The following is a 13,489-nucleotide window of genomic DNA, read 5'->3' as shown; positions in this document are numbered from 1 at the left end:
TCCTGAAGGCAAAACACATGCCTGGATTTGTCAGCTTAATTAGTTTAGACAATGAGTCCTTACTTTTACTATTTTGGTTAATGCACTAAAAAGCTGGAATTTGAACCTAGCTTTGTCTGACTCCAAAGCCAGTGTTCTTTTGACTCTACAGAACAGCTTCCCCACAAACTTAGCATTCACTGAGCCTGTATTTCCCTAAGGCCGGGCCTCACAAGTCCAAGTTGCAGGCTTCAGGGTGGAGAACAAATCACAATGCACCCATGAAGTTGAGGACACTTGTAGGATTGGTCCATTGCAAAAATCTCCCCTCCCCAACAGACACACACTCTCACATATACATATTGCTCTGAGGTTGGTGGGAAAGAAGCTTCCTATGGTATCTGGGCCCATTCATACTCTGGAGTCTTGGACTGTGTTGTAACGTATTGAAGCTGTGGTGGGTGATGAGGTCCCTTGGCTGAGATCTGTCCAGTTGTGCATGTATGCTGGGATACTAAGCACTCCCAGGCAGATGGCAGGGCACCAGCAGTTTTCACAGTGTTCCCGGGAAAACATTGCTGGGTAATTGTTTAGTCAGCTTGGGCTGCCATAACAAAATAGTAGAGATTGCATGGCTTGAAGAACAAAAATTTATTTTCTCACAGTTCTGGAGATTGGAAGTCCAAGACCAAGGTGCCAGAAGGGTGGGTTTCATTCTGAGACCTCTTCTCTTTGCAGGTGGCCACCATCTCACTGTATGCTCATATGACCTCTTCTTGCACACTCGGAGAGTAAACGAGCTCTCTGGTGTCTCTTAAGGACACGAATCCTATTAGATCAGAGCGCCATCCTACAGCCTCATTTAACCTTAATTACTTCTGTAAAGTCTCTGTCTCCAAATACAGTCACATCGGGAGTCAGGGCTTCAACATGTGAGTTTTGGGCAACTGGGAGGGACACAAACATTCAGTCTACAACAGAGATGCGCTGGAAACTTTTAGTCACAGGAGATGTGGAGAAAATTCAGAAAGAATATTCAGGGGAGTCTTCGGGCAGTTGAGGCTGCTTCACAGAGCTTAGGCTTAGGTAGTTTGCAGTGACGAAGATAGATATTTTCTGGACCCGTGCTTCTTTGCTGTCTCATGACAGGACACACGTTGGGTTTTCCTCTTTTGTTTTGCTGGCAATGTATATTGGTGCCTCCTGGTTTCAAGATAAATTCATGTGTTAAGGTTTGTGGTATCCCAACTGGGAAAGCTAAATTAGTTAATTGAAAAATGAAAAATAGGAAAATTAAAGCAGCAATTTCTCCAAACATATTGGGTCAATTTAAAACCCAGGTTAACATTGATTTATTGTTTTAATAAGATTCCTGTATAAGGAAAAATGACTGGTCTACAACATAAATAAATTTGGGAATGTGTTTATTTGGCTGCAATATCCAGGAGCAACAGGGCAAATGACTCCTTAAGTTTTTGCATTTTTTTCTTATCTTTAAAACCCCTGGGCCATTAATTCTTAGTTATTCTTAGTCAAGACCAATGTCCACAAAATAATGCAAATATTCTGAGCTCCCCCTTCACCAAAAATGACCCATGAAGCCATCTCAGAGCCCAGATGAGGGTATGGGGCAGACACTGCCCTGAAGCTCTCCAGCCAGGACAGTGCCATGGCTGGAAGAGAAACCCTGCTCAGAAGAGGTCAAGTGAGAGGACAGCTGGACCTGCCCTCAAGCCCAGCTCCAGCCCCAGCAGGGCTCACCTGTCAGTACAAGGTGTCCCCATAGGGGGCTGAGGCTCCAGGAAACAGTGGCACTGCTTCCCCCTTTATGAGTCTAGTCCATTTCAAGTTCAGAGAGCTTGGTCAGCTTCCCTTGGCCTCTCAGGCTGATCCTCATGCAGGGGCTTTGGGACTTCTCATTGAACATCCTGGAAGAGGTGGCCATGGGAAGCTATGTGCACTTCCATCTGATGACAAGGCCCAAGGAAAAGCATTCAAAACTCATAGCCAAGTTCCAGACATTGCAAGGCTAACCCACAGCCTCAAAAATCACGAGGTCAACCTAGACTTCGACAACACAGAAGCCAGAGACATAAAGGGCATCTCCAGGGCCTCACAAAGATGGCAAAGACAATGCCCAGGTCCCTAGGCTCTCAGGAATTGACCTCTGGGAAGTAACAGACTTTATCTAGAAGGCAGTGAGCATAAATAGTGGATTTAACTGCTCCAAATGTTATATTTCTTGAGCTGCATGATAGATTCGTAGGTATTGGTTTGGTTTTCCTTATCCCTTGAATGTCTTAAAAACTGCATAATACATTTAAAAAATAAGGTAACATTTAAAAAGAGAAGGTATTGAAGAAGGACAGTAGGAATATCTTTTGAAACTCAATATGCTTAATGAAGTTGAGGGAGAACTGAAGAGTTACGTGTTCATGAGTTCGGAGGAGAGACTTCCCATTCTGGGGCTACAATGTTTCAAGTCTTTGCTGAGTGTGAAAGAAATCAAATTTATCAGCTATTGAGTTGAATCCTAAAATAATAGCAACAGACCATTCTTCTTGTTTGGACCCAATGGAATAGAAAATCCACAAGTTTTGTCTTTCTGCATGAAGAGTGCACTTAACCCTTTCAATGCTCATTTTCATGTAGCTTTCATACACAGACCAGAGAAGAGATAAACAGCCTTTTGCCTTTCACCATGGAGGAGGAAATCCAGGTACATCACAGGAGGAGGCTGAGCACACCCTGGGAAGGAACAGGAGGGCTAAGGTTAGAAATGAAGGCATTTTACTCCACAAACCCTCACTCCCCCCAAAGAAAGGCTTTACTCACTGCCCTGCCAGCATGTATCAGATGTTAGATAAAATTAATTGGGAATGGACATTGTTATTGATTTGTATTTGTTGGTGTTTAGAACATTACATTATCAACAAATGGTAGAGGTAAAAAGGCTGAGGTGTAATGAGGGTTGGAAATGTTTAATGGAAAGACATCACCTCTATCGTGAGGCATTGCTCATATGAACAAGCCCACAAAATTGATTTCCACGGAAAATGCTTTAGATGAAAATCCAAGGAAAACTTTGACAATTACCACAACTGTTATCTTTTGGGGAATGTTTATGCATATGTACATATGTTTGTGTTTTTAATTGAACTATAGCTTACATTTGATAATAAGGAGGTGTATTAGTTTGTTTTCATGCTGCTGATAAAGACATACCCTAAACTGGGTAATTTATACAGTTAAAAGGGCTTATTGGACTTGCAGTTCCACGTGGCTGGGGAAGCCTCACAATCATAGCAAGAAGGCAAGGAGGAGCAAGTCATGTCTTACATGGATGGGAGCAGGCAAACAGAGAGCTTGTGCAGGAAAACTCCCCCTAATCATAACCATCAGATCTCGTGAGACTCACTATCATGAGAACAGCACAGGAAAGGCCTGCACCCATGATTCAATTACCTCCCACCAAGTCCCTCCCACAACACATGGGAATACAAGATGAGATTTGGGTAGGGACACAGCCAAACCATATCAGGAGGCCTATGTGAAACAGGTAAAGCTGAAAGACCTTGTTACATATGGTAAGCATGTACTTCAAATAATAAGTTACATGTGGGTTCATTCATTGCTCCACTGTAAGTGATAAATTCAATGTGATTAGGTTGATTAAAGAGTTACTAGTTGGCTGGGCATGGTGCCTCACACCTATAATCCCAGCACTTTGGGAGGACGAGGTGGGCAGATCACAAGGTCAGGAGATTGAGATGATCCTGGCTAACACGGTGAAACCCCATCTCTACTAAAAATACAAAAAAAATTAGCTGGGCATGGTGGCAGGTGCCTGTGGTCCCAGCTACTCGGGAGGCTGAGGCAGGAGAATGGCGTGAACCCGGGAAGCGGAGCTTGCATTGAGCCGAGATCACGCCACTGCACTCCAGCCTGGGTGACAGAGCGAGACTCCGTCTCAAAAAAAAAAAAAAAAAAAAAAAAAAAAAGAGTTACTAGTTGAGTTAATAAATTGAAACAAAATGAAAATATTGTTATATAAGAAGACTCATTTGAAGGGTTAGAAAGAATACAGTGGACCTGTTTGATAAAATGCACAGCACTAATGCCCACCTGGAGAATTGTATCACTGACATGTTAACAAGAAAACCTTCAAAACTGTAGTGTAATGAGGTGGGAAAGAAGGTTCCAGCTCAGGAGTCAGGGAGATTTGCGTGGAGCTTGGGTCCACCTTTTACCAGATGTGTGACCCTGGGCACCAGGCTGCTTGTCTATAAGATGGGAGTAATAAATACTCACCCAGGTGGTGGTCGCAAGGGAAAATGAAGCCATGTTTATAAAACTCCAAGCTTGGGGGAGGCACATAGTAGGCACTCAGTCATAGTAGTCTCTTTTTCCACCTTGGGAAGAGATGCTTTTATCTAAAGGTGTCATTTTCTCAGGAGAAGGGAGCCTAGGTTTTAACCAGTTAGAGCAATAGCGAGAGAAACAAAGGAACTGGATTTTGTCAATATTTTCTCCCCATGGCTCCAAAACCCTCTATAAGACACTTCGAGTTCTTGATTACAGATTTCAGCTGCCAATATGCACGGGTGTAGCATATCCAGTTGTTAAATATTGAAATGCTTCCTTACTGGCTGCTAAGTTGCCTCTGCATCCAGTCCCTGTACAACCACCCCAGCCACCTTGGAACCCCTCACCTTCCCTTGATCCAGCAACCAAAGAGTTAATACCTGCTCCTTAGGGTAGTGGGGAGAAGACTGTGCTTCAGGGCCTTTTTAGGAGCTCTGGCTCATGGATCATTCCAATGCACTGACACCCAGGCCCTACTGGTTTCTAAGTACTTGAATTATCACCTCTGTTTCTAACCAGCTCTCTTCATTTACCTTTTCTTTAGCTGCCATCTCGTTTGTGGGAGAGCAGCAAACTTGAAATCACACTCCCCTTGGGAGGCCCCTGGACTAGAGCCGCCTGACCTAGCAAGTGTCTTGTCTACTTAATTTCCCTCCTTTGCTTCAGCTGCCATGAGGTCACTTTTCCTTGTAATGTAATATGAACCAAAAGGATATAACTGAAGTCCCAGCCTACAGGGTGGCTTTGTTTGTTTTGAAGATTTCAGAACCATGAAAGAAGGGATTTTAACAGTGTGGTTTCCTGTGGGTGGGCCTGATCTAAACACTGATCTTTTCCCAAGGGCACAGACTTGGAAGGAGCTCACAGAGGTGCTCCTGGACCCAGCCCATGCACACACAAAACTGGGGAAGTTTGGCCCCGGTTTCTCTCCAGTGGTGCCCCAGCCTGTGAACCACCCCTTCTCTAGGGTGTTGAGTTATTGTAAAAAGGTCCATGAATCCATATTCACCACAAGCACTTTCTTTATTCATCTCACTGGTATCTACAGAGTACTTCAGTGTCCCCGTCCTTGCTGATTTTCAAATGTAATTCAATACCGTGTGATTAATAAAATAAAACTTAATCCAAATCTTACTGAACTCAGGTGCTTTTTATCACATATTTTAAAAATCAACAGATACTAAAAGTACAACTACTATCATGTGGGAATGGTATAAAATTTGACATTAATAAGAGGTCCTCCTCCTAGAAAAGTTGGACAGCGTTGTGGCTCATTATGGAGGTGAGAAGGTACATAATTTAATGACTAGTATAAGGGTAAAGAGACATCAGAATATCAATCCACCACTCTTCTGCCTGGGAGGTCATTATTCCAGTCAATGGGGTGTTCCTGGTTCTGCATAACTGCAAAGTAAAGAGGAATATCAGGATAATTCTGGAATCTGAAACCTCAGGGAAGTGTGCTTACATCTAAATAGGACTTTTACAAGCAAGATCAGTCATAGCTGATGGTATGTCACCCCCTCTGGAAGCACAGAGATCTGAAGAGGGCTGGAGGCCAGTGCAATTAGATTTGCATCTTCTCTTCCCTCCCTCCTCAGCCCTCTGCCCTCCTGTCCTTCCTCCTCTGGCTGGTCTTCAGAAAAGTGTTGGCAGGTAGCTTCCAGCTGGGATAGCTGCCAGGTTTCTAGATGGAGGAGCTATGCTGCAGCTGTGTTGGCAGGGAAAGAAATGGAGGAGCCAGGGTAAATGAATTAAGTCCTGATTATCCATGGTTAAGCTATAGGACATTGCTAACACATGGGGGCAGCTGCTGGCTGCATCACATCAGCTGATAGAAGTATAGTGTTGCAAACAGAATGAAATATAACAGTGACCAAAACAAAGAGAATCACCATCCTACAGCAATGTAGGGAGGGGTAACCTTTTAAATAAAACCCCAATGCAATTTTTTTTAAATCCGCTATTTTTTATTATTTGCTGAGGATGTTGTAATACACCTTCAATCAAGCTGCACTATTTTGAGTAGCCATCTTATAATCTTTCTCATCTAACCCCAAATTGGCAGTACTCTAGGGAGTAGCCAGTTTCCAAGGGCAATATGTCAGGTCTCTATAGAATGAAATAAATGGAGAATTGGCAAAGTGAAGGTGACAAGGGGAATGTAGTCATCTGTGTCTCAGATCCAAAACACATTACTCTTTTCTCAAGAAATGGGATAAGTCATGACTAAGCAACATAATGGTGGAGGCATGCAAGGGCCGGCTCTCCAACAGAGCCTCCTCCAAATGTTTAAGACTCCTCAGGAGTTCACTTCTGATTTATTGAAGTGATGAAAATATTAAGAATCTTTAAAATTGCTTTTGCTTCAGTACTATTGCAGTAGGCAGAATAGTGTCCTCCTCCCCAAAACATCTATGTCCTGCTCCCTGGCACTCATGCACAGGTTACCGTACATGGCAAAAGACTTTGCAGATGTGATTAAGGATTTTTTATTTTTTGAGATGGAGTCTCACTCTTGTCACCCAGGCTGCAGTGCAATGGCGCGGTCTCAGCTCACTGTCTCTGCCTCCTGGGTTCAAGCGATTCTCCTGCCTCAGCCTCCTGAGTAGCTGGGATTACAGGTGCCTGCCATCACACCTGGCTAACTTTTTGTATGTTTAGTAGAGACGGGGTTTCACCATGTTGGCCAGGCTCCAGGCTAGTCTCTAACTCCTGACCTCAGGTGATCCACCTACCTCGGCCTCCCAAAGTGTTGGGATTACAGGTGTGAGCCACCACGCTTGGCTATGATTAAGGATCTTGACATGGGGAGATTATCCTGGATTGTCTGGGGTGGGCACGATGTAATCACAATGGTGTTTATAAGTGAAAGAGGATGGCAGGTCAATCATTGTCAGTGATATAATGTGAGAGAGACTTGACTGGCCATTGCTGGCTGGCAAGACAGAGGAAGGCGCCACAAGCCAAGGAATGCAGAAAGCTTCTAGAAGATATAAAAGGCAAGAAAACAGGTTATCTCCTAGAGCCTCCAGAAGGAACACAGCCCTATTGATACCTTGACAACAGCCTAGTGAGACCCATTTTGGGCTTTTGACCATTGGCACTATAAGATAATACACGTATATTGTCTTAGGCCATGAAACTGGTGGTAACGTTACAGCAGCAACAGGAAACTAATCCAATCACAATCACATCATGTCAGATTTGTAGCTGAAAAGTACTGAATTGCAGTTAGGATTAAAAACCGTCTATTCCATTTAGAAATTTCTCTGACAATATTTATTAAACAAATATCTACAAAATATTTCAACTTTCATAGAACTGAATTTTCTCAGTTCCTTTTCTCAAGGGGGAGGTGAGTGTCAAACTCTAATTATATTCTATAGTTGGGTAAACATGGAGCAACGGGTTTTTGTAAAACCTAAGGCACATAAAAATATGTAACAGACAGAAATGGATCTTTAGGTCTCGCATGGATCACTCCAGTGAGAACTCAACTGCTGTGCCTCAACAGTTTTGGAAATAAATGCATGTCTAGATAAAACTATTTTTCCCATATCCAGTTTCTGAGATACATTAGAAATTCAGCCTTCAGAAGTAGTTAGTACATTACTTAAACTAATATCCCCAAGAACTTAAATTCAGTATTATACTGGCAGAAAATGGAGACATGAAACTTAATTCTTATGGCTTTCACAAGAGGAGAAGAAAGACAGACAGCTTTTACTTGAATTGTTCAAGTTAAGCCACTATTTTCCAAGGTGCATTTCAATGGCCTTTTTTTGGACCACGTGTGCATTTCATGTAAAGTGATCTCTGACTTTAAAAGGTTCTGGAGTGGGAAATATATATAAGAATCATTGGCCTCACAGCATAGCATAATAACCCAGCCTGGTGTCTAACTGCACAATACAATCCTAGGTAAGATTGCTGGGAGCATATCTTCTAGCTCTATACCTATTGGAATTTATTTGTATGTCAATTGTGGATCAGCTGCAAGTAACCCAAGGCCCTCAGTAGTGCACTGTTAAGGAAATGAAAACAAGCTGGAATTGGTAGGGACCAGGACCAGACAGAAGATCCAGCTATAGCATTGCTTCTGAAGAAGATGACCAGTCCCCCAAAAGTAATGGGTTGGGAACATGGGAAGTGTGGGTTCACTCCAGTATGGCATTATTATTATTCAGGTAGATTCAAGTAGTAAGTATTCAAGTCTAACTGATGGTTGGTATCTCTGAATGAAGGAAGTACCCCTTAGCGCATGGGTAGTAGCTGCACCTTCCAAGAAGGAATGTAATCCACATCCATCATGTGGATTGAAGCAGAACAGCTTAAAGCTAGGGTAGGAGGAAATGGGGGTAAAAACATATGTAGCTCTACAGGGAGAAACAGTTAAGCAGACTGTCATGGTGTTGAACTAGGGGGCAGTTCCAGGCCAAGGAGGAAAGAGGAGTTGATGAGGCAGGGCAAAATCTCTGTGCTATATGGATTACACACTAAGAGAGTTACTCAAGAGACCAGCAGTTCCTTAAGCAGCAACCAAGCTTCAGATAGCTTAATTCTATATCTCATGCATGATGGGTAAGGAACCCTGGATAAACTTCTCAGCTTGGTTCTGATCGGCTTGGGGACTGGCTGTAGCTGGTCCTTTCAGTTGAAAATCATCAGTCCTTGTAGACAGGCAGAGCCAAGGGCAGCGTGAGAGTGGCATTTCCAACAGTGTTGGCTTCATCCAAGTGGATCATGATATTTTTCAGTAAGAAGCTGTGAGAATTTGAATTTTGCATTCCTTCTCCAATCTTAAAGCTGCTCTGTTCCCATCTCATGGACATTTAACTTTGCAATTCACTTAAGTGAGGCTGAAATTTAAAATGGAAAAGTTAAAAGAAGTCTCCACAACATTTAATCCGCAGGCCTGGCCCTGCATTTGCTTAGCCCAAAAGAGTAAGGCAGAGCATGAGAGATGAACCTGAGGGCTTGGGAGCAAGGAAGGTAGGAAGCAAAGCAAACTCTGAAGTGAATCAGAGCGCATGTAAAGCACAAAGTTAAGAAAGGTCTAGAAGAGCCGATGAACCATCACTGTTCAGGGATCTCTGAAGACTCCCAAAGAAAACCCAGCAGTGCAGAGGAGGCCAGTGGAAACTCAGACTTGAGGCCATTAAAGTCCCAGCTCTTCTGAGACATTAAGCAGCCACCTTCCCCACTAACAGCACACACTTTTGCAGGCAGTGAGGCAGGGGAGCCGGTTGAGCGAAGCAGCCAACTTCTGGTGTCATTAGGGTGGAGAGAAGTTTTGGTTCACTTGAAAGGTTTTAGGTTTCAGACCTGATACATTCCTAAACACAAGGAGGGCAAATTGCACACTTTAATTTACAAAGGCAAAATGCACTGGAGTAGAAGTCTGCAGGAGGATTTCCTCATGGATCCCACTCCATGGGGGCTTGCAGGAGGATGGTGGAAGAACATTTGCAAAGAGCTTGGACTTCACAGCGATGCAGCTGATTAGCAATCTTCTTGTTAACTTCCGACTGATCTGTTTCATAGATTATCTTTTCTGTCCCTTCCCACCACTCCTTAATACAGTCCTGATATGCCAGTGGTGGGAGGTGGGGTCAGAAGAAAGAGGGAGGTAGGTGTAGAACTGGACGATCTCATTGTCAGAGTGTGAGTGGCCCTGGTGACCCACCAGGACAAAGGACCGACCTTGGACTTTGAGGACAGACAGGGCCTATGGCCCATGTAAGACCTGGCCACTGAATTATTAAGGGACAGGTCAAAAAATAGTTTCTTCCCTTTTTTAGTTTCCCTTTTGGCTGAGCTTGCATTACCCCACCTGTCAGACTAATAGTGGTATGGAGCTTTGTAAATAAAAACACCAGTTATGAAAACACCTGCAGCGATGATCTGAGGTGGCATTTCCAGGAAACAGAATGTGAGATGGAGATTGCATGCAGGTAGTTTATCAGGGAATGCCACCCACAGGGAAGTGAAGGAGGCCAGAATGGGCAGTGGGAGAAACTCAGCAGTGATGTAATCACAAGCAAAGGTCTCAGCTTATTCCACTGGGAGCTCTGAGGTTGGGCTGGCTTTGCAGAGTTGTCCTGAATTGGAGTGAGGGGACAGGTCTTAACACTCCTGCGTGGTCACTCATTGAATGTGGGCTGCCCAGGAGAGAAGGATGTGACCCTGGTCCGGGTGGCTTTCTTCAGGCCTGTCCTGGAAAGGCACTTGGATGAGGACAGTCAGCCTCCAACACGGGGAGTGAAGCCTCAGGTTTGCAGGCTACAATCTGGGTGGTGTGCCACTGTGTTCTCTGCAGCCCTCCCCTGCACTGCCCCCATTTTCTGGCTTCAAACACTGCATTATGGAAGCAGTTCCCCCAAGATACTGAGGGATCTTTTTTCCTGGAAGACACTTTTTTTTTCAGACGGAGTCTTGCTCTATCGCCCAGGCTGGAGTGCAGTGGCGTGATCTCGGCTCACTGCAAGCTCCGCCTCCTGGGTTCACGCCATTCTTCTGCCTCAGCCTCCCAAGTAGCTGGTACTACAGGCACCCGCCACCACGCCCAGCTAATTTTTTGTATTTTTAGTAGAGACGGGGTTTCACCATGTTAGCCAGGATGGTCTCGATCTCCTGACCTCGTTATCCGCCCACCTTGGCCTCCCAAAGTGCTGGGATTACAGGAGTGAGCCACCGTACCTGGCTGGAAGACACTTTTAAGACAAAAGTTAGTGGTATGAACTACAACTCTTGCCACAGCAGCTGATCTTGGGGTATAACTGGTTCTCATCATTCTCCTTCTTTACTATCCATTCTAGATCCCCCTCATCTTCTCTAGCTAGTGCCTTAATGGTTTAGATGCTTTACGTGGGGAGTGGTCGATACTCTCATCCCCGAGTAGCTTAGGTGCCTGGTCACTATGTACCTCTTGAGCCATGGATGCTGCTCTTGTTCTTTTCCCATCAAAGTGGGGCAAGAGAGTCAGGAGGCATCCAAGCAGATCACTTGGTGCCACTCATATATTTTCCAGCTCTCCTTCCTTCTGATGATCAGGGTCAGTTACTCCAGCTAGAATGGTGACTCCTCTCTTTGCCTGGCATATGAAGCTTGCCGCAACCAGGTGGAAGCCATAGTCTGAGGTTTAGTGGGCTACTTGCTATGTCCTGTGGTGGATGCATTTCCATTCTGGGAACCAGTACCTCTGAACAACAAAACCCAGAGTTGTGAAGCCAAAAACCACAAATTCTCCAAGAAAGTCACTGGGAGTGACAGAAAGCAGGGCCACTCCTACTTCCACTTCTCGGTCCCCAGAACCCTTCAATCTATCTAATGGTTTGCATGCAGGTAGTTTACTGGGGAGTGCTCTCAGTATCATACTTGTGGGGATATGAAGGACTCAGAACTGCGCAGTTGGAGAAGGACCATGATACAGTCACAAAACACTTCAGTGAGTCCCACAGGGAACTTTGGGGCTGGGTGACCCTGCAGAGATATCCTGAATTGGGATGAGCAGGCCAGACCTTTACACTTCTGCATTGCCATTTAATGGCTGTTGATTTAGGGCATATCCTGCATCCTGGAGGGTGACACCCCATCTGCATTGGGTATCCTCTCCCTCTGTGGCCCCTCTTCCTCTGACTTCCTTATCCTCAATCTTCTCATCTTTCTCCTTCTAGGCCCCTGACCAACCAGCCAAGTGTTTATCATTGTCTGTAAAGATTCCAACCTCAGGCCGGGCACGGTGGCTCACACCTGTAATCCCAGCACTTTGGGAGGCCGAGGTGGGTGGATCACGAGGACAAGAGCTCAAGACCAGTTTGGCCAACATACTGAAACCCTGTCTCTACTAAAAATACACAAAAAATTAGCCAGATGTGGTGGTGTGTGCCTGTAGTCCCAGGTACTCAGGAGGCTGAGGCAGGAGAATTGCGTGAACCTGGGAGGCGGAGGTTGCAGTGAGCCAAGAACGTGCCACTGCACTCCAGCCTGGGCGACACAACGAGACTCCGTCTCAAAAAAAAAAAAAAAAAAAAAAGATTCCAACCTCAGATGACTATTCTTTTCACCCAAAATAGATAGACAGGTGAGTCACCCAAAGCTGTGCCCATTGTGAGGCTTTCCAGCTTACACCTACATGCTGAGCTGAGCCACCCATGTACCAAATTTGACCTTTACTCTCCATTGTCAGGTGGTCATAACAGAATCCCCCGTGTGGCTGAGGGAGAAGCACCAGTTTCTCAGTGGATGCCACAGGGATCTGGGCCACCTGCTTGTGCAGCTTACTTACACCCTGTGGCCCTTTTTGTGCCAATTCTCAGATACACCACTTCCACCTTACTTTATGACAAAGGGTGTGAGAGTTAACATAGTCCTGGGAAAAGATCACACATGTATTCTTTTGTCTGTCCAAAGTGATCACGAACTATTTCTGATCTTCCTTTCTCACTAGAACAAAAAACCCCCACATCATCCATATTAAAAGCCACATACTGTGTGTCAAGACCAAGTTGATCATTGTAGCAAAGATGTCACATGTTGACAAAATCTGTAAAATTGTGGCTACTATTTGGTTGAGTTTACAGTAATTCACTGTTTCACTCTTCAAGATCTGTCTGCCTTTTGTGGGGGGGCAGACTGGTTCATTAGTCGGGACATGATGGGGACCACTCCCCTCCTCCCCCCGCATCCTTTTAGGTCTTTAAAAATTGTACTAGTCTTTGACATTCATTGCCCCTTGGTTGTTGTGATGGTTAATTTTGGGTGTCGATTGGATTAAAGGATATCCAGATAGCTGGTAAAGCATTATTTCTGGGTATGCTTGTAAGGATGTTTCTGGAAGAGATTGGCATTTGAATTGGTGAACTAAGGAAGATCCACCCTCACCCAATGGGGATGACACCATCCAATTGGCTGAGGACCCAGATAGGACAAAAAGGCAGAGGAAAGGTGAATTATTTCTCCCTCTTCTGGAGCTGGGACATCCTCCTTCTCTTGGCCTTGGATATCAGAATCCCTGGTTCTCTGGTCTTTGTACTCCAGAACTTCTACCAGTAGCCCTCAGGTTCACAGGCCTTTGGTCTCTAACAGAGTTACACCATTGGCTTTTCCGGTTCTGAGGCCTCCAGACTTGGATGGAGCCACG

The 13,489-nt window shown here is 44.8% G+C and overlaps 1 long non-coding RNA gene across 1 annotated transcript in view; it reads right to left on the bottom strand.

The window, feature by feature from the left end:
* Nucleotides 1–388: 388 nt before the first annotated feature.
* Nucleotides 389–13,489, bottom strand: part of LOC129049772 (uncharacterized) — a 30,482-nt gene continuing 17,381 nt past the window's right edge. Inside the window, exons 2-3 of the long non-coding RNA XR_008513080.2 lie at nt 4,291–4,444; nt 389–2,727 (exon numbers count right to left, since the gene is read on the bottom strand). This is a non-coding gene — a long non-coding RNA (uncharacterized LOC129049772). The remainder of the gene's footprint in view (nt 2,728–4,290; nt 4,445–13,489) is intronic.

Source organism: Pongo abelii, chromosome 15 (genome assembly GCF_028885655.2).
Source record: "Pongo abelii isolate AG06213 chromosome 15, NHGRI_mPonAbe1-v2.0_pri, whole genome shotgun sequence".
NCBI classification, from domain to species: Eukaryota; Metazoa; Chordata; class Mammalia; order Primates; family Hominidae; genus Pongo; species Pongo abelii.
The sequence above is the reverse complement of the archived record's forward strand: the minus strand, read 5'-3'. Positions and strand labels throughout refer to the sequence as shown.